The following is a 21,978-nucleotide window of genomic DNA, read 5'->3' on the forward strand; positions in this document are numbered from 1 at the left end:
GACCTCTGCGATACTAGTGCAGCGCTCTACCAATTGAGCTAACAAGCCAACTGGGAGCAGGCCATCAAATTAATTCGACATAAACCCGTAGATGATAAATCAAACAACAACAAACATATGAAACATATGTATGAACTGCGGTTATGAGACGTATATGTGAACGATCCTTCGCAGTAAAGCACTATTTGAGCAATAGTGAAAATCAGACCTGAAAAAAATTTCAGGCCAGTACGGGATTCGAACCACTGACCTCTGCGATACTAGTGCAGCGCTCTACCAATTGAGCTAACAAGCCAACTGGGAGCAGGCCATCAAATTAATTCGACATAAACCCGTAGATGATAAATCAAACAACAACAAACATATGAAACATATGTATGAACTGCGGTTATGAGACGTATATGTGAACGATCCTTCGCAGTAAAGCACTATTTGAGCAATAGTGAAAATCAGACCTGAAAAAAATTTCAGGCCAGTACGGGATTCGAACCACTGACCTCTGCGATACTAGTGCAGCGCTCTACCAATTGAGCTAACAAGCCAACTGGGAGCAGGCCATCAAATTAATTCGACATAAACCCGTAGATGATAAATCAAACAACAACAAACATATGAAACATATGTATGAACTGCGGTTATGAGACGTATATGTGAACGATCCTTCGCAGTAAAGCACTATTTGAGCAATAGTGAAAATCAGACCTGAAAAAAATTTCAGGCCTGTACGGGATTCGAACCACTGACCTCTGCGATACTAGTGCAGCGCTCTACCAATTGAGCTAACAAGCCAACTGGGAGCAGGCCATCAAATTAATTCGACATAAACCCGTAGATGATAAATCAAACAACAACAAACATATGAAACATATGTATGAACTGCGGTTATGTGCTTTACTGCGAAGGATCGTTCACATATACGTCTCATAACCGCAGTTCATACATATGTTTCATATGTTTGTTGTTGTTTGATTTATCATCTACGGGTTTATGTCGAATTAATTTGATGGCCTGCTCCCAGTTGGCTTGTTAGCTCAATTGGTAGAGCGCTGCACTAGTATCGCAGAGGTCAGTGGTTCGAATCCCGTACAGGCCTGAAATTTTTTTCAGGTCTGATTTTCACTATTGCTCAAATAGTGCTTTACTGCGAAGGATCGTTCACATATACGTCTCATAACCGCAGTTCATACATATGTTTCATATGTTTGTTGTTGTTTAAATACTATTTACTTTGTGAATAACAATAGTATCAATTTATCTGTGAGTTATACAACCAACCACACTTCCTGTTCTCCTTGAGAATCGATGACTCTGATTTAAAGGAAATTCTCGAAACATTGTCGACTGATAAAGTTTATGAAGTCTTTATCGAAATTTATGCATCGAATGAGGACCAAATTTGGTCATTTTTCAACGCTGCCTGTAACATTTAACATGACGAAAGCAGAAACAATACCTTAAAGTAAAAGATGAATGAAATATTTTTAAATGAAAACGAAAGTGGGCGAAAACTATGTTGCTTTCTTTTTTGCTTGAGTGGTTCACTTCTTTTCTGCACATTTCCAAGGTAGTTGGTAAATTAGTCATGTCTATCATTGATATCGGTTTGGTTTTCATTTAAAAGAATGAATTTGAATAATTTATAAGCGATAGTATTCACTGAGAAGAAAAATTGATTAAACACTCAGATATTTACGACGAAAGCTCGGAACGCGTCAGACATTTTCCTGTGATGATAACAATATTTTTACTCCAAATTTGCACCTAAATAGTGGGATCAATACAGCAAAGTCCAAAAAAAAAAAAAAAAAAGAAATTGGGCTAATTCCGTGAACAAAAATAAAATCAAAGAATGTGCAATTTACAAAACAGTGATGTGGCATGAGATAAAAACCTGCGTCAGTTCCGCTTCGTAATTCTTGTTCGTGTTGAGCTGAACGGAAAAGATCTGAATATTGTAAAATTTCCCACAATGGACACCGACGTTATCAAAAAATAAAAAAGGTGCTTATCTGGTCAAGAAGTAACTAGGATCGACAAGAAACCAATGGCAATGATGTTAATGGCTTAGTAAAGCTTACTTTTTTCAAGCGAATATAGAACGGAATATTATGTGGAGAAGAAAAAAGAGGAATCAGTGAAAACTATCCGATTCAGACACATTTCCTATTTTTGGCAGTGATTAAAAGGAAATGAAAATAATTGAAATGAGAAGATACGGAAACCTTTTGCGATCTCTCGTCTGCAGGATGTCTGAAATAATACGTAAAAATTAGTCAGGATTTTCATCCACCATGTTGATAGCGAGACATACCATTGCGTGCTGATGATAAGGAAAGGAAACAAGTCACGAGCTTTGTTTTTCAAAACTGAACCTTTCCATTTTTCTTATCTGAAACTTGTATCAATCACTCCATGCTTGTATCCGCTTCTTTGAAAAGAGCCATTGTGCGATTATAAATAGAGTCCTGAGGCTCCTGTTTCACACACTTCACTTCATAATCACTCTTTGAAGACGTTTTAGGTCCAACGAGGTAAGATCTTATAATTTGTATTCGAGGCTCACCCACGAGAGTCTTCAGATCGGAGTCGTAACATACATCTTCAATTTTATAGACTGAGTCATCTCGGTCAACAGTTTCAGCAGAACGTTAAGACTTGGGGTTACAAAGTAGCTTTCCTTTTCTATGAGAAGATCAATCTTTTAATTTCAACTTCAAACTTTGATCTCACTCTTGCTAATTAATGAATTTTATGGAGTAAAAAGGGTAATCGAGAGTGTTTCCAAACAACAAAATCGACAGTCATCTTTTCACAACTATCTCGTTCGTCATATAACCTCTTTGCTTAGCCTTGGCCCATATGTGATAATCCACCCCTTACAATTCGATACGTCACACGAGAAGTAAATTCTCAAATACGAAGAAGGAAAGGCTTGAATAGCTTAGGAGGGCCCCTCTATAAAGCACTTTTGTAGTGAAGTGGGTTTACTCAATAAAGATTTTCTTTACTGGGGAAAACTAATTGATAATGAATTATATATTATTAAGAAACCTAAAGTAGTAATTTCTTCAATTCACTCGGACCCTTTATTGAACAACTCAGTGCATAAAGGTAAAATATTATTTTGGGGAAAAGGCGATAATATTCACCTTTTACAGCGTTTTTACATCATCAAGAGTTTTACAATAAATAAATACAAGACAATGAAACTCACTACCTTTGTCTCATTTTCTTTCTACCCGACAAGAAATCAACCTTCCTCATCATGAACAAAGCTATCCTTACAGTTCTAGTGTTTATGCTCATTGCCGGAGTTTTCGTCGAAGAAGGAGAAGCTGTCCTCCGTGCCGGCAGAGGTCTGGGGATAGAGAAGGCTCAGCGTGGCTATGAGTTTGAAACAGAAGCCCGTGACTCGACCATGATTACTTGTCAATGCGCCATGCCCTCTTGTAAGTATGTTAAATAACTGATAAATAAGCAATTTCTTCTCTCTGTCTTAATACTTAATCAAGTAGACCGACAAGGAGAGAATCAAGGGGACTAGCAACTGAGAAATTGACTCGGTATAGTGCTGAAATCACTGGATAACTTGAATATAGAGGAAATATAGGCATACAGAAAGAAGAAAAAGGAAACAGATCTTTTAGTAAACATGATTAGTTATTTTACCAAGTATTTACCAAAGGGTGGGTACGAGGTCTTGGTCGGTTTAATCTGATCCCGTGGTGGAAAAAGGGGACGAGCGCCAGTTGTGATAAATTCCAAGTATTCCGTTTATTTCCTTACGGTTCACGGGATTTGACGCACATGGCCACCATGTCATCAACGCACAAGTAAAATATCCTATGTAACCACTTAACCCCCTTATTTCCAAGAGATATCAAAATTCAGGCGAATAAATTTTCTTTTTCTTTTTCTTCGAAGACGATTCAGAGAAAAAGAGGTAAAAGACCAATCAATGATGCATTGCACAACGATGGCGACGACAAACGCTGTATACACGTAGTTCTTAGATTGATAGTCCTGTAGAAAAATTGTGTAGACTCAGACTAAGATGTAAAAGTATGTGAAAGTAGTGATGCGTAATAAAATTTCGGGTCTCTTGAGAAGCAAATACTGACTTGATAATTCATCAGTTTTTATTACTTCCCTCCTTCTCTCTTGCCGTTTTCCCTTCTAAGATTATCAACTTCCATCCTTTTTGCTACTTTCGTCCGTTCACTTTCCTCTCATCCATTTTTCTTTTCTCCAAATTTCATTTTCCTCCCGCTCTTATCCTTCCCTCCCCCTTCTCCCATCCGTTCCCCTTCGCATCCCCTCTCTCTTTCTTTCGTCACTCTTCACTCCCTCCTCCTTCACCTGCCTCTCTTGGCCCCCTCCCACCCCCTGTTCCCTCCTCCCTTCCGTTCCTCTTCGCATCCCCTCCCTCTTTCTTTCGTCACTCTTCTCTCCCTCCTCCTTCATCTGCCTCTCTTGGCCCCCTCCCACCCCCTTTTCTCTCCTCCCTTCCGTTCCTCTTCGCATCCCCTCCCTCTTTCTTTCGTCACTCTTCTCTCCCTCCTCCTTCATCTGCCTCTCTTGGCCCCCTCCCACCTCCTGTTCCCTCCTCCCTTCCGTTCCTCTTCGCATCCCCTCCCTCTTTCTTTCGTCACTCTTCTCTCCCTCCTCCTTCATCTGCCTCTCTTGGCCCCCTCCCACCCCCTTTTCTCTCCTCCCTTCCGTTCCTCTTCGCATCCCCTCCCTCTTTCTTTCGTCACTCTTCTCTCCCTCCTCCTTCACCTGCCTCTCTTGGCCCCCTCCCACCTCCTGTTCCCTCCTCCCTTCCGTTCCTCTTCGCATCCCCTCCCTCTTTCTTTCGTCACTCTTCTCTCCCTCCTCCTTCATCTGCCTCTCTTGGCCCCCTCCCATCCCCTGTTCCCTCCTCCCTCCCGCTCCTCCCCCCCCCAATTCTCACTCCCTTCCCGTCCTCCTCCCATCATCCTCACCTAAAATCCCCTCCCCCCCTCCCCTCTTCTTGGCGTTCTTTATCTATGAAGAGAGGTACAACCTGAGTTAACTTTGCCGCAAAACTGGAAAATTATTTCTTTTCTGATGGGAAAACCTGAAATATTCTGTAAGGGGATAATGGAAATGGGAGCAACTTACATCGGATTGACATTCTGTTTTGTGTCCGTTGCAAAAATTCTGGCCAATTCACGTAACTTGTGTCATCAGCATTTGACTAAACGCGCATATGAACATTCACGAGACTTTTTATAAACTGACAATCTGAAGTCGTTCTTAAAAATCACACAGAAATACTTTAACGTGTTTTGTCACCTCTTTGTTTCAATATCTCCCGACTCCTTTTCTCTTTGTCATAAGAAACAAGTATACGTTACCTGTTACATAAAGCTGAAAGTCAAGGTACACGAAGATCATGCCTAAAATCTCCCTTTTTGTCTTTAGTCACATCAAGTTTCATAAACTAAAGAACTTTGAAGCTAGAAATCACACTTTTTGAAGAGATAAAGTATTTACGTAGTCAGTTGGTTGTTTGGGTCATTGATCTCCTGTAAGCAGCTTTTTACATCAATAAACTGATGAAATATTTGGAATTCATATATTCATTGTAACCAAACTGATGTATGCTTTGTGAAGGATCCAGGAGGAGCCAGAAGGAGCCAGAAGGATCCAGAAGGAGCCAGAAGGAGCTAGAAGGAGCCAGAAGGAGCCAGAAGGAGCCAGAAGGAGCCAGGGGAGATTCTGTGAGGTGCACACCCCAACCCACCCCCTTCTCCCCTTAATCAGACCTAAGTATGAAACCAAAATTCTTCCAAAGACAGGATCGCATATTACCACTAAGTTAAAGTACTTAAAATTTACTGGCTTATTTACTTTAAAAAATTAATAAAAAAGCAACCAGTAGAATGAAAAAAGAAATAAAACAGAAAAAAGTTTTTTTTTTTTTTTTCTCGAATCTTTGTTTAGACCCCCCGCCCACCCCCTCCCATACAAAAATCTCCAGATTGGTCCTTAATATTCTACGTTTACTACGTGTACTACGTCAATCAAACTGGGGTACCCTTCAGATGGATATCTAGCGATTGATAGCGATGTATCTTCATTCCAATTAAAGCAATAGATACTGATAAAGTTAAGATTTCGTTAAAAATTAAAAAAAAAAAAAAACTAAAGAAAAGTCTAAATCAATTTCGGAATGAAAGAGGCACAAATTAATTTTTTTTCAAATTTCTTGAAGGAAAATATTTACCTTCGCATATTCCCAACAACCAATAATAGTGTAGCAAAGCTGTTACTTTGTTAAGTCATACTTACATGTATGTAGATTTAACTGACTTATCTGAAAGAACAGGAAGAAAAAAAAGTACTCAATCACCTTGTTTGCTAAAACGATTAGGCAGTCTCGCGTTTTTCGGAAATAGCTTGATAAAATATCTTGAAAAAGTACTCTCGTAATTAAATTTGTTCCTTCGAGGGAAATAACACATATGTTTATCATGCAGTTGTATTGTCTTTCATTCTACGGCACTAAAACATAATTTTCAACGGACAATGAATAAATAACTGTTAACTAGACAAGTCGGCTTTGTAAAAAGAGTTTATTGTGAGGTTTCTTTTGTAAGGCGCTGATATCTTAATTTTCGGAAACTTCCCATCCTTTAACGTAAGTGAGCAGATGAGCGGAAGATACATAACGGATACAAATTGTTTAAAAGCGGAACCAAATCACAAGTCGAACAGTTGTCATTTGTGAACAAGCCACTGAAATTCACTTTCGGGAACAGTTTCAAAGAAGGTAAGAGGTAAAGCTTCTTTTTGCACATGAACAATTCTTTTTCCTTTCATTTGTTCCTTTGTTTTCCTTTTTGATTAACTTAAAGTTACATTAAGACCACATTTAGAACAATTTCTATCTTTAAACTGACGAGTATGTTTCTTTATTGCTGAAATTCTCGGTGAAAATGCCATGAATTTTGGTAAAAAAAATTATTTCTTGTCCCAGTTTTATCCAAATCAGAAAGACCTCATTTCTGGAGTAAGTTATATGATAAACTACCCGTTACTTCGTCACACACTGAACATCGCTTTACAAGTCTCAGTAGCTTTGTAGTGAGGTTTGATGACTTCTTACGCCTTACATGTAACTATGAGTAGAAGTACGCTGTTGGAAAACGATTTTAACAAATTTTGCGAAGTACATTTTCTGCAAGGAGTCGATCCAGTTTACCTGGCTGTGGCAAAAGAATGGACAGAAAGATATCTGAGGATAATTTTATATTTGAATTAATGAATGAATGAAGATAAATGAATATAAATGTGAAGAAATAAAAGGATAGGTGGTTGGATTAATGAATAGATACATGGAGAGATACAAAACTTCGTTTAGACGGTCACAGCAGCTTTGATCAAACATTGCAAAATCTTTCATTTTTGATCTTTTGAAAAGCTGTGAACTACTAGATCACGATTAAGCTTGTCGATTATTTCATAACTTTAATTCAATATTTCAAAAATAAATCAATTGATTTTTTGAGGATAGAATTATAAGTGAAGTATTATACCAAAAATCAATAAAGAGATTGAGAAAATCTACCTTGCTATTAATAAAGATGAAAGTCTGGATAGATAAATAAATGAGTAAGTAAATGAATTAATGAAAAGATGGATGAATTCTGGAACGATTGATAAATACACAAATGAGTTACTGAGTGAATGAAAGGATGAAAAATGAAAAACAAAATGTATAGATGGATAAATGGATGATTGTCTGGACAAATAAGCAAGTGAATGAATGAGTGAGTGAAGTGCTTGGAGTTAAACCTGCTTGAAATCGAATGAAGTGATCTGCATTTGCTCATTACAAAACACTCTTTATATTCATAAAGATAAAGCAGCATCAACCAAACCAGCGGTATGAAGACTCTTCTAACAGTCCTCCTTGTAGTTGCATTGGCTGGGTTACTCTTACCTCCAGGAGAGGCGATCCTTCGCGGAGGCCGGGACATCATTCCGCACGAGAAAACCCAACAAGAGGCAGACACATTCTATGACTTCTTGGAAAGAGCCGGGGAAGTACCTCGTCAGCACAAACGAAATAACGGTGAGTTAATTCAAACCAAGTTTGAGTGTTGACCGTCATCCACGATCGCGTTGGTTTCTCCACTTTGTCCTGTGATTGGTTTAGAAAATCAGGGCACACCCCCTCGACCTATCAGATGCACGAATAAGACCATTCGTGACTTTAACTATACTAAGCAAAATTTCAATTAATGTAATCATTGCAGGTGAGAGTAGTTTCCATGGGGTCAGTGTCGAAAAAGCAAAATCAAGTAGTCCAAGTGACCAATCAGAACAGGGATTACATTATCATCGAGTAACAAAAACAGTTTTCTCAGTGTTCTGCATCAATGCGCCGTGCGAAGATAAGTCAAATCAAAGGAATTCCGGATTACTTTCAACACTCAATTCAAAATTGCTGTAATCTATGATTTTGTTTATATTTTGCTCCAATGTTTATTCTTTTGTGTTTTCTTTTAGAAAAATGGCAAGACGAAAACGATTATGAATCCTGAGCGTGCAAGTGGTAACTATGGTAACGATTGAGGGAGAAGAGAGAAAAATTAGAAGACATTCCTAACTATCCACTGTAAACGTTCATCAATAAAACTAGATTGCTACATGAAAGAGATTGAATTCCTGATTAATTACGCATGCTCTTAAAATCTTTTTTTTTTTAGTTTTCTCGACCACCTGAAATAGAGTGATTGGAAACTTTGTAACCCAAAGTACGAAAGGGTTTTCAAAACCCCTGGAGAGGTCTGAAAGCTTCTCCTGTGTACTGTAATCGATGTTTTGATAGTTTTTAAAACTGCAAACAAGCGCATAGCTCGCCTGCATAATGAATGAGACATTCAGCTACATGCTACAACCAGCAATTGCAAACACATCTTGGAAAGTCAGAATCCAACGGCCTCTAAGCTTTTTAATTAATACTTTCCAAGAGACTCGACGAAAGTGTGGAAAGAGCAATAACATTATTAGCGGCAAATTTAAAACAACATCAACAACAGTTAAGAAGACGTATGATAGCAGTTTCAGTAAGTAATGCAACTCGCAACACCCCCCTATCCCCTACCCCTGCCCACAACACCCCCCTATCCCCTACCCCTGCCCACAACAACCCCCTATCCCCTACCCCTGCCCACAACAACCCCCTATCCCTGCCCACAACAACCCCCTATCCCCTACCCCTGCCCACAACCCCTTATCCCCTACCCCTGCCCACAACAACCCCCTATCCCCTACCCCTGCCCACAACACCCCCCTATCCCCTACCCCTGCCCACAACACCCCCCTATCCCCTACCCCTGCCCACAACACCCCCCTATCCCCTACCCCTGCCCACAACACCCCCTATTCCCTACCCCTGCCCACAACACCCCCTATCCCCTACCCCTGCCCACAACACCCCCTATCCCCTACCCCTGCCCACAACATCCCCCTATCCCCTACCCCTGCCCACAACACCCCCCTATCCCCTACCCCTGCCCACAACAACAAAAAAATCCTTCATGTTGTCGATGGTCTGTTTGTTATTTGGTATGTTCACTTAACACGTTTTTAAATACAAGAGGATAATTAAAAATTTAAACTAGATTACGATTGATTAAGATTATACTCAATCAAGTTTCAATTCGCCTCTTTTCTTGCAGATAAGCTTTGTACAAGGTATTATTTTGATATAGGAAAAAATTTCCATAGCCTTTTATTGAACTGGCTAAACACCTTTTTTTCGTTATGGAACCTATATGTTTAAGTTCCTTCCTCTTGACGCCTACTCCCGACTTTGCAAAGTTTAAGTTTAATAATGTTTTTTACTACTGTACAACAGGATAACAGGTAATAAATTATTTCTTCCCAAAGTAACTCTATTCCAAGATTTTATCGAAGCTGTTTTAATTTGGTGTTTTGTTTTCCTTTGAGAATTTGGTATTATCATTTAGCCCTAGTTTACGAACTCTCTAAATAACCGGTGGAAGATTAGAAACACGATTTCGGCAAAGCACTATCGATTTTTCTCGAGTGATTTGGTTTCTGCAGCTTTCCGAATAGAATAAGATTTAATTAAAGTAAGATTAGGAAAGTAAATGCATAGAGGTAACTATCATGAATAATGAAGGATCTGTGTTCAGTTGTGTTGATCTCTGCCATATAGACGGTGTTAAGGCACTGACAGAGAGATTTCAATTTTCAATAATGCAGGATAGTCGTGGAATAATTTATTTACTGATCATGTCGTTGTGGTTCGGAGAATGGCGCAGAGGGTACATACTATAGATTGTGGACTCGTTATCTCTATTAAGTTGTGAATTACCAGCTGAGATTTTAGCAAGAAATCTTTTCTAAAAGGAAAGAAAGAAGAGCTTGTCGTTGCCTGTTTAACTTTTCGTGAAATCGGTCATAAATACGTTCTGTTACTAACATTACGTCCAAATCAAAGGTCATTTAGAATTGTATATCTGACGATACTAGCTTTGAAACGAAAATAAAACCTCTTTTATCTGTATTCTTCCAAATAGATCAATAATTCATTTTGAATTTTTCTGCAATGCCAAATGACCTGTGTATCGTTTTGTACCACTAATTCGAAGCATAATTACTAGGAGAAAGATTCAGAGTTCGAGACAAGAGGAGCATGCTTCAGGAGATCACAATCTTTATTTCATTCATAATAAATTTGAAAACCAATATGGATTTTTCGCAGGACAACAATGTAGTAACTCAATAAATTTCTCAGAACCCTTTTTTCAGAGTTGGTCAGCATTGTTCCAATTACAAGTAACTTTTTGGTTCTCTGTGCCCACTTATGGTGAAAGGACGCCATTCAAATAAAACTGATATTGAAAACGATAGATTTAAAACAGTTTCAATAAGAACTCGATACAAGTCTTCATTTATTTAGAGTACGTCATTGTAAACTAGGTTTATTGTTCAAGTTAGAGTTGCTCATTAACAGCTTTCTTATTTACTCTAATCCTTAGCTTCAATGTTCACTTCCTTCAGTTTTATCTAATCACATAAACTAGAATATTTCAAATTTTCGATGAGCAAAAATAAAACCTGGATTATCATCCTGTTGAGAGGACAATGAAATAATAAGAATTCATCGAAAAAAGATTTACATGCAGCATTAGAAAATACCTTGTAATTCAAAGGTCCTTTTATTAGACTTATACGGGACGCATTTCCCTCTAATTCTGCTTCAAAAAAGCCGACAGTTACTCTTTCCTCTTTTTTTAAATCTGAGGGCTTCGCCATAGTATATTCCTTTTCATTCAAAATAATTTTATCAGAAGCGAAAAATTAAAGAAAAAGCTAGTTAAATCCTTTCAAATCTCCTTTTTTGATTTCTGTTAATTTTTAGCTCATGGCCAATTGATCCAAGTTCTAAATAAATATTTTCTTTCAAACGAAGTTTGCCTATTATCTTTGGTTCCTTTTTCAGGTCAGCAAAAACAGCGTGTTTCCTCAATATTTAAGCGACCTTTTCTTAATCTTCTTCTCGTTATAAGAACAAAAACTTGGTAGAAATGTGTCAACTTCGCTTCCTTAGATTCAACAGAAATCTAGCATCTTTTGTTTTCTTATCGATTTTTTTTTTGTAATCCTACGCCCATGTATCCGTTTTATTGATTGAATTTTGTGAATAGTATCTAGCTATAAATTAACAATTTTATGTTTCATCTTTACATTGTGAAAGGAAAAAGGACTTTGGCAGAGCTGACAGTACGAGCAGAAGACAGATAACGTAAGTTCCATTTTAGTTCATCATATACAGCTTAAAATGTCATGGTTATGTTTATTCCCCCTTTAAAGAATGTCAGAAACATTTTTGTGCTCTCCTAAGCTAAATTGACAAAGAATTTTGTGAATTCGGTTCTCGGTGGTTTGAGTTAGAAACTTGCCATAGTATTCACCTTTTTTCTTGCCAGCACTCATTTTTTGAAAACTGTGGTCATAATTAACACTCGATTAAAATCATAACCATTACATACTCATTGCTTATAATTAACATCTAAATTATACCTATTCCTCTTATATTTTGTTTTGAAAAAATCAAAAATTGTGTTATTAATACTTGTTACTGCCGGCATATCAGTTCATTTTACTTTCCTTAAGTTAACACAAGTGTATTTTATCTTTTTTCAAATTTTCTTGAAATCAAATAAGCTCGGTAGGATAATTGTCTTTCCATTATTAAGTGAAGAAAATGTACTCTACTTTTCGTAAGAGAGCGAAATCTATTCGTTATTGAACAAAATTTATTTTTCTCTCGTTTGACAAAGAAGCAACTCCTATAGAAAAATCTAAAAGAATCGTTGGTAATGGCTTGCTACAGTTAAATTCATACAGATGAAAAATAGCTCACATAATTTGCAATTTTTTTTCCTAACAACATTTACTAACCCTTTATTTAGTTACCTTTACTTAAGGAGACTTGTATCCGGTTTTAGAACTTATCTAAATCTCCATGATTTGTTACGATGACTCTATGTCTGCTCAATGAGACTTAGAGATGGCTGCTTGGAATTTAGACTTCTTTTTCCCTGTCTCCTTTCTTTAGTCTAGAAAACATAGATAAAAAAATTCAGGCTACAAGAAATCACATCATCAACAAAGCCAGTTTGGAGACCATATCATGGCTTATGGTATGCTTGTGTGACTGTAGAGGACGGACGGCAAACGATAAAAAAATGCCCCTCGAATAGATTTCCGAGAGAGTATTGGAAATATGGATAACTTCTGCAGAAACCCTAAACCACAATTCTGAAAAGTAAATGAAAAATAAAGTTTGAGGTGCATCAGTTGGTTTGAATACAAAGTAATCTTTTGGGAGATCGTTAGATGGCCATTTCTAATTCTGATATTTGGACACTTTCAAAACTGTGATAAAAGATCATTGAAGTTTTTTCGAAAGGAGAAAACATCAGCGATAGAATTATCGACCTCTAGCTGCTGAAATTTGAAAGAAAACAAATGAAGTCTCTCAACTTGTTATCGGGTTAAATCTATTGCTTTTGAAAAATTAGTAAATTTTTTGTGAGATCAGTAAGTGGAAGGCATGACAAAGACTTTTAATAGAAAAATATTGGGTCTTGTAAATTGTGTTTATTATTTACTGCTAGCGCACCGGCTCTCCAAAACTAAAGTGGTCACATTGGCAAATCACAGCAAATGTAAATATGTTAAAGAAGCTATGAAAATTCAAAGGATAAACAAGTGAGTGGTCTAAATTAAACTGACCAAGATGCAATTAGGTTTATTTCTTTGAAAGGACAGCATGAGATATGTTGACTATTCTGAAGAAGCAGCTGCTAAATATCCATAACAACAACCAGTTTCTTAGCTGAAGGACATAGGGTATGAATAAAAAAATAAATAGAAAAAAGGAATGTCATCGTTAAAATAATTTTAAAAAAAGCCCAGGCGTGCATGAATTCACAACTTTTTTTTAAGAGAGCAATTCCAAATTATCTATTTAGTCACATCAAATTGAAAATAGCTCTTTTGTGTAGATATGAACATGAAAATACTCGAGTGGTGCCACAGAAATCTCTAACATTTTCACAACTTTATTTTCTTGATTCACTCTCTTTCAGTTAACAAATATCCTTAACATGAAGCAGGCAATCGTCGCCGCTTTGACTATCTTGGTCGTGATGGGAGTAATTGTGCATAAAGGTGAATCATACATCAGGGCGGGAAGAAATATGGTGGACAACAATCAAGGACAGCCGATAGCAGAAAATTATTTTGACAAACCGGCTGTTGCTGCGCCCCCTCCTTCAGCTTTGAAGAGAGGTTAGTCAACCCTGTTGCTGTTTAGACGCAGAGACAAGATCCAAGATATTTTTATGGAGGGCTATTAAAGCTTCGATTCAGAAAACACCTAATCAATTTTTCCATACACTACATCCTAAATTAACTAAGAAATATTTAGAGATAAGTAAATTTTAAATATTGTATATCGACTGGTAACATACGATCCATCCTCAGAGACCCAGGGGCTGTGCGTCGATTTCAAGTTAGAGCGGAAGAGCGCCTGGGGACATTGTCTTACAAGACTAGTTCTAAACGGTCGCAGTCTTTCTGGCATCTGATTGGTGCTAGAAAATCTTTGTGTATTTCTTCTGCCCAATCAGAGTGAAGTGTGCTTTGGAGTCCTTTCGTGTGTTTTAACACGGATATATACAAGAAGTTCAGTTGCCATGTTTATTTGGGCTGTGTGACGAAGCTTTGCTCGAGGTGAAATGTTTCAATCTCGGTACACAATGTAAGAGAAATCGATCAGATTGTCCGCGAAAATCTTACCGGAAATTATACTGAATACTTTCGCAGGTATCACAAGAGAACGTATTTCAAAGTTTGCGAGGTTTGTATAAAACATAATGGTTGCAGGCGTTAAACGTTAGCTAGACGAGATGTAAGCTTAAACCTTTCTACATTTTTTGTATAATTTTCAAATGTCGAGCAACTGGCGCAAAGCTGACATTTACAATAAAGCAAACCCACCATTTCCATCCAATATTTCTTGGTCTTTTGTTTTGTTATCCCCAATGAAAGCAGTATCGATTCCCACTAATCCAAGGTGTTTAACTTGGTCTTCAACAATCGACAAAAAAGGCGAAATGACAATGACCAAGGGACTAGAAGAGAATCCGTGGCCTTTCGAGCTCAAGAATTTGAACACTCTAGGCAGCAGTTGAAAGATTAAGCTCTTTCTAAACCCCGTCGGTATCTGTCCGAAAACATCTCTCCTTCCCACGATGTTCTCGATAATAAGTTTTTGTTCAGATTTCAATTCGCTAACCGGAAACACAGCTAAGCTTTCTCTAAGCGCTTGCTGGAGGTCGTCCACGAACTTAACGTTCTCTGCAATCTTGGCCAAATTGTGAAAGACTTTGCTACAAAGCAAAGATTAGATTTTAGCGCGCACAGAAAGCTACGTAAGCGTAAGCGCCAGTTGCTCGACATACCTGCGTGGCCCGTGCGACGAACTAACTTCACGGGATTGGCAAAGTTTCAGTAAGAACAAATCATACAAAAAATCTAGAAAGATTCAAGCTTACATCTCGTTTAACGTTTAAAGCGACATATTAACGCCTGCAACCATTGTGCTTTATACGAACCTCGTAAACTATTAAACACGTGCTCTTGTGATACCTGCGAAAGTATTCATGTATAATTTCCGGTAAGATTTTTGCAGACAGTCTGATCGATTTCACTTACACTGTGTGCTGAGATTGAAACTTTTCACCACAAGGAAGGCTCCGTCGCACGGCCCAAAATTACATAGTGAGCAACTCAGCTTCTTGTTATATGTCCGTATTAAAACACACGAAAGGATTCCAAAGCACACTTCACTCTGATTGGGCAGAAAAACACAAAGATATTCTGGCACCAATCAGATGCCAGAACGACTGCGACCGTTTAGAACTAGTCTTGTAAGACAATGTCCCCAGGGGCTCTTCCGCCCTAACTTGAAATCGCCTCAGCCCCTGGGTCTCCGAGGATGCATGCGATCCTGTTGTCGGAAGAATTTTGGTTTCTGGCAAGTTTTGCAAAACCCACAGGTCTGATGAGATGAGGGAGGCGGGAAGGGTGGGTGGGGGTCTTGACTCTTTTTACCCTTCCCCTGAGAAATTAATGTTTAGTAAGTTGTGAAAAATATACCTTTATAGATTACTGAAAATGTATCTACAAGAGCACGCTACATATTTACACATTCGGAGCACAACTTTCATCCAGGAAGGTCCACTAGATAGTTTTGACTGATGCGTTGATTTGAACTTAATTTGACAATCGGAGTTGAATTTCTTTAGAAGGTCAACCTCTAATAAGCCACTAGTTTTGGGCTTTTGAAGTAACTGATATAACAAGGCCAAAATTAGTCATTTCGAGAGTTCTACTTCCCTGTCTATCCTTCAGATGTCGGAGTTAACATTTCTATTGATTCTTCTAAGAATGATAGTAGAGCGCTACTGAAGCAAAATTGCAAACAAGCCTTAAAATTTTTAAGTTTTTGTTTGTGTACATCGCTAGCCATTTTGGGTAATATTCCGTTATTAATCATTAAAAAACTCTAGCAAACATTGTTCTCATTTCTCCACAGAGTTTGCCATGATGCAAAAGAAACGGGAATACAAATTGAGGCGTGAATGAAGCTGCATCAAGCTTCTATAGTTGTCTTTAGTTTATCACCTCTAGCTACAGTTTCCCGTGGCTATTTCTCATTTTCTTACATTTACCCAGTAATAGCAGTTAAAATAAATTCTTGCTATCACTCCATGTATTGTTAACAAAATAAAAATGTATCTAGCTCCCTAACTCTCTCATAACATTCTTCTTAATGATTCCCCAGTTTCAGCGTGACCATTCCGGCATCTTGAAAGTGAAAGTGAAAGTGAAAGTAAATGATTCGATACCTTAATAGCAGCATAGGCTGAATTGCTAAGGTCTACAGTGTTACTAAGGTTGAGATCGGACGCCAGCATTATCATGACACCTCTTCGTCGCTTTCGTGACATCTCTGGTTAACGTGACATTTTCACTCTTTTTCTCTCCTTTCTCGTCTCCATTTCCCTCCCTCAATTACTTCTTGTTTTATCTTAAGGATTATCTTACAACTTCGTCTTAGTGCGGAAAAAAACATGACTGAAACCTCGCATATCGTTTTGGGTTTTTGCCTCATTTTTATTCTTAACTACACTGAACTTGGCTGTCTTTCCACGAATGTAAAACCAATTGCCTTTCACTTCAACGCCTACAGAATTTTAAAACGAAAATTCCACTACTAGCACCACGTAGTTGCAAATGATCAGACACGCTGCTCATGACTCATGACTATGTTTCCCTTTCGATTCCACCATTACTTAATGAATTCAGTGTCTGAATAACTAATGCAAGATAACGCTACCCTCGAGTGGTTTACTTAGTTTAAGTATTAACCGCACACTAAAAAGGCAATACCAGTGAGGGAAATTCTTCCTTCTATTCAAGTGCTTTATTTGTGGAAGAAGACATTTTTTCTTCCTCCGATAGAAGTCATGAAAATGGGGCAAAGTGGCGCAGTCCGTTCCTTCTTCGGTTAGAAATTTTTCTTTGGGAATAACAACCCAAATCGAAAAACGAAGTTTATCGATTGAGCTTGCATTTGTCGCATCAAAGTTCGTGTTCATTATCGAGAAATAACTAACATTCAGCTCAGAAATGTAACGCATATCCTAAGCATACCTGCTAATTCAATAACCGGAGCTTCTGAAGGCGTAAAAAAGTCTATAAAAATACCATTTTTTGTATTCATTTGTTGGCATTGATGTATCTTTCACCAAACGAAAAAAAAAACTTTTGGCAGAGGGGAACCGAAGTGACACGTAGCTAATTCTAGGTTAAAAGAAAATGCATTAAAATCGATCTGGTGATTTTAGTTCTAAACTGTATTTTTTTCTCTAATTTCTTTTTCCATTTCGGCCTAACATCTGCCTTAAGCTTTGTGATAATTTACTGCGATATTTGAGTTATTTTGACTGACCATGACTTATCACAAGGACATTGTCGTGTGTAAACGAATTATTTCACTTCAAAAGAGCTTTGTTCTTGGATAGTAGTTAGACATCTGGTCCACTTGCCAATGTTTTCCTCCTCTTTGTTTATGAACGGCGTCTGTGCAAACAAACCCTTTCTAGACTCCATTTACTGTCTATTATTTTCTAAAAGAATCTTTTTTCTTTATTCATCGGCCTGTACGCTGCTTGATCCCACAGTTGACTTATGTAAACATAAAATCTCTAAAGAATTGCCGCAAACCGATCAATACTCGCGCGCATCAGGTCTGGCTCCATTAAGCTAGTCGCTACCTTGGAAAAATTGTCTAACTTTTAATTTACTTCGGTATTTGAAGTAGTAAATTATGCGCTATTTACATTAACAGCCGGACACTGTAGATACCGGCCTGATACAAACGTATGCCACTTTTGAAAGCTTCCTTTATTGAAATTATAACCTGCAGTTTCTTATTGGCGCGACTGAAGATGTTTTTTTGTATATAATTTTACTAAGCATTATACATAGCTGTCGAGATTAGACAAGAAAGTTTTACTTCACTATCGCGATTTTGTTCTAAAGTTGAATCCAGCGATTTTTTCTAAAGTTAACTGAATCCAGCGAAATGGATGAGACTAACTCTAGTAAGAGCTATTACAGCTCAAACGCCGTCGTTTTAGCCTTAAACTGGGTTTGTCATATTTGTGAGGATATGTCGGTGTAAAATTAAGTAATATCATAATTCTTTGACATTAAGATTTCTTGCATGTATATAGTTGATTTATTTGTCGATGCATAGAGATGCGTAGCTCTTTAAGAACTAATAGTTTTTGATATGAGAAATTCAATCGAATCTGCACACGAATCTCTACTCTGTACTAGTCAACTTGTTTTGAGAAATCGGATGCCAATTTTCTGACCAAAACCAACGAGATCAACGCAAAAACTAATATTGCTTATTTATAACTGCAGTTCAGCTTACAATAATTTCAACAAAGATGTAATCCCCGACTCACACAGTTTTAGTGACCTCTTAGACTATTTTAGATTGATAGAAATATGCTGAATTGAGTGTACAATTTTATGATCAAGGCTTTTCTCCAGGCCAGTTTCAGTAGCCAGATCCCATTTCTGGGAGTTTATTTTTTTATTCTCCGAGGTCTCGATTGCATAAAAGTTTTAGAAAATTTTAGATATTCAAAGATTCTCTTTTGCAAGAAACTTTATAAAGAGCGTTAACAGATAATCATATAGCACTTGTAAAAGTCTTCAGTTTTATTAAAAATAATTTTTTGAAATTTCTCTTGTCTGAATCGAAACTGCTCCGAACCACACAAGTTGCGTGATTACTCTCTCTATCGCAGCTCGCTTTTCCGAGCTATAATTATTACGAGGCCTGCTTCTTTTCTTATCATAGATTTCTTTGAACTTGTTCGTTTATTTTGGAAACACAATGGCTTGAAACAATATCTCACAGATGCCAATGTATTAATCACTGTCTTTACTACAATTTATTTTAATTTGGCCTATTTCTGGATTTATTAAAAAACGCACTATAGAACAAATTTTACATGTGGCATCTATGGCCACACAATGTTTGTTGAAAGAAACGTGCCGAAACTTAATTGTTACATAACAAGATTTTACTGATTGAATTGTTGACATAAGCATAGCCCATTCTAAATTTAGCAGATCTCCTGAGGCTAAAGGACATTTCCTTGTTTAATAAAACAATTTGACAGTCATTTTTTGTTCCAGCTGCAAGTAAAAGGCTTGAGGAGACCCGGTGAAACTGTTACGAATAACAAGGGGAAATAAGTGTATGAACAATAATTTAGGCCAACAAACGTACGTGTCCAATATTAGTTTACTCTGATTGGAATAAAGTACAAATGCCCACTGGCCTCCCTACAAGACGACAACCCGTACCAGTCTCTACAGAAACGACCTTTTAAGATGGAAAGATTTCTGATCGGTAACAAAATAACTAATGTGAAAACTCTGTAAAAGATGTACCTTAAATACCCGGTGTGCTGCATCAAGAAGTTGGTACAGGGAAGCTTACCGCATATTTGTTTTCGCTTACAAGGGAGATAATTTTCTTAATTTAGAAAATGTCATAATCAACTTCTCGCAGCCGTCTACTTCGACATCAGCGAGTCTTAACAACTCTTGAACCTTCAACTTACACCTTGATTGGAAAAAATCTATTCTCCTATGAGATATTATATGGTCAAAGCAAAAGATCGTTTTCTAACCTATTAGCGAAAAAAAGAAGACTTTATCAGAGTAACGTATCATGATATGAAGGTGAGCCCGCGTTGAAGCAAGTCACTTACTCGTAACTTGATAAAAAAAATTGAAGCTCCACCTTCAAGAAAGTAAACCACGTAATATTTAGTCATTTCTCTGTGGCTCTGTGCAGCTGAGGGCTGCGTAACGAGTAATGTAAGAAAATGACGAATTCCAAATAAACATGTTAATGTTTGGTGGTATAAGGGAGTCATTAAGTACAAGTTCAGCCATTTTCATCTTTTTTGGTCAAGAAAAGATTATTCTTGAATAGATATTTTACGAGTCATGTGGAGAGGCATTTAAATGAACACTAGTAATTATAAGCGCAAAATATATCCAAAAACGACTCGAAGAACAAACATTGAATAAACCGAACCTCGGCACTGAATCAAAGTATATAAGCAAACTACGAAACTCCTGTTCAGTCAGACGACGAAGATTCCACAGGCGTTTATAAAAAGGTGGATTTTGTTTGATCTTTTATGTTAAAACAACTCCATCCGGTTTAATTAGCTTGTTTGGAGATTTGAGGATCTAGATTCTATAATGGTAAATTATTCATATGCAACATAACATAGAATGCAAAGAGAATAATTGACTTATCGTCCATAATGAGTTTTTTTCATTCCCGTACTTTGTTTTTACGATGACATGCTCTGAGCTGCAGACAAACAAAAAAATCAATTTTACGCAACAAAGGGTGTAATAAAACACAATGATTTGTAATTACTTGAGAATCTCGAAACACATCTTAGTTTAAGTAACCAGAACATACGTTCTAAGTCAAACCACCATCGAAGATATTACACTCACAAACCAGTTTTGTATCCTTGTTCAGAAAGACTACAGCATTCAGATTTTTATTCAAACTATTTGCTGTTTCTATCAGCAATTTATTGGAGCATGTTAAAGGCAACTTGCAGTAAAACAATTTGCACATATTTCATTTAACTTTACAAATAACCCGACGCGGCCTAAAGAATATTCATAAATTTTTAATAGAGCAAAAGTCAACCAAAGCTAACATTAATTTTAATTTTATTAATGATCTCTTTATCCTTTCTTACAGCTAATTTTTCTTTCACATAAATCACAGATGAAAACTCAAACTAGTTCAAGAATAAAGTAATTAGCAAAAATGAACCAATAAATTTTGTAAAATTTACAAAAATGCGACATACGTCATATTGCTCGAGTTAATAATGTCGAAGTCCTTTCATAGTTATGCAGATTTTATCGCACCCACAACTCTCTTGCTAATTTAAGTTTAGTCCATGCTAGAAGGTCATATCTGAGTTTTATTTGGTTCCATCCCGCGACGCTATGGATAATTAATTTATTTTGAGTAATAACAAGAATGCCGACTGGGTACCGATGCCAGCTCGCGATATCAAAAGCATAATTTTGGTTTTTTTTTTTAATTTTTGATAACTTATCCGTTGTTTGAATTCTTATTTTCAAGGGGATGTTTTTTTTTTTTTTTGGAACCAATTAGCTTGGTCTTTTTATGCAACACATCGAGAACACTAGAGTTATTTACTAAATTTTGCGAGTTAAACTTAGAAGTCTTAATATTACATCTCTCCCTTGATTCAATCTCTCCACTAAGGCCCGCGTCGAGAAGGCCGGCGTTAGATAAGGACAAAAAAACCACCCGAAAACAACGCGAAATACCACAATATACATACTTTTCTTGTCGCTAACGGAAGGGCCATATTTGAGGCTATTAAAAAAGTGGTTGTTTTAATGCCCAAAGAGGTTAATTTAAGAACGAAATTGTCGATGTTGCCAATGGGAAAAATTTAAAAAATCAAACTATCTTCTGCCAAGTAGGTAAGCTGGCGAAAACTTTGATTATTAGTGTTGTTTCTTCCTGAGAAATATTTAATAACCAGCTCTTCAAAGAGAATCTGGTTTTATACCGCAGTTAACTCATTGCTTAAACAACTCGCACGTGCTTTTCAGTGCGAGATGGTATCATCATTGAAAATTATCAGTCCTCTGACAAGGTCTTTTAAAACACTGAATTGTTCATGAGAGCGTTGTTTAGAAACGAAAATCGATATCAAATTATTT

General features: G+C 37.2%; 3 long non-coding RNA genes across 5 annotated transcripts; all 3 read left to right on the forward strand.

Moving 5' to 3' along the window:
• Nucleotides 1–2,377: 2,377 nt before the first annotated feature.
• Nucleotides 2,378–4,114, forward strand: LOC148721160 (uncharacterized). Its single transcript, XR_015993537.1, has 3 exons — nucleotides 2,378–2,531; nucleotides 3,248–3,449; nucleotides 3,925–4,114. It is a non-coding gene; the product is annotated as an uncharacterized LOC148721160 (long non-coding RNA).
• A 2,528-nt stretch (nucleotides 4,115–6,642) lies between these two features.
• LOC111336359 (uncharacterized) lies at nucleotides 6,643–8,688 on the forward strand. 2 transcript variants are annotated; one of them, XR_002695425.2, is made up of 3 exons: nucleotides 6,643–6,799; nucleotides 7,890–8,104; nucleotides 8,542–8,688. It is a non-coding gene; the product is annotated as an uncharacterized LOC111336359 (long non-coding RNA). The 2 variants fall into 2 exon arrangements; XR_015993484.1 differs by having other exon boundaries at nucleotides 6,724–6,806.
• A 2,806-nt stretch (nucleotides 8,689–11,494) lies between these two features.
• On the forward strand, nucleotides 11,495–16,388 carry LOC148721161 (uncharacterized). 2 transcript variants are annotated; one of them, XR_015992929.1, is made up of 4 exons: nucleotides 11,495–11,812; nucleotides 13,191–13,284; nucleotides 13,665–13,866; nucleotides 16,178–16,388. It is a non-coding gene; the product is annotated as an uncharacterized LOC148721161 (long non-coding RNA). The 2 variants fall into 2 exon arrangements; XR_015992928.1 differs by lacking the exon at nucleotides 13,191–13,284 and having other exon boundaries at nucleotides 11,499–11,812.
• The last annotated feature ends 5,590 nt before the right edge of the window (nucleotides 16,389–21,978 follow it).

This window comes from Stylophora pistillata, chromosome 11, assembly GCF_964205215.1.
Source record: "Stylophora pistillata chromosome 11, jaStyPist1.2, whole genome shotgun sequence".
NCBI lineage: Eukaryota > Metazoa > Cnidaria > Anthozoa > Scleractinia > Pocilloporidae > Stylophora > Stylophora pistillata.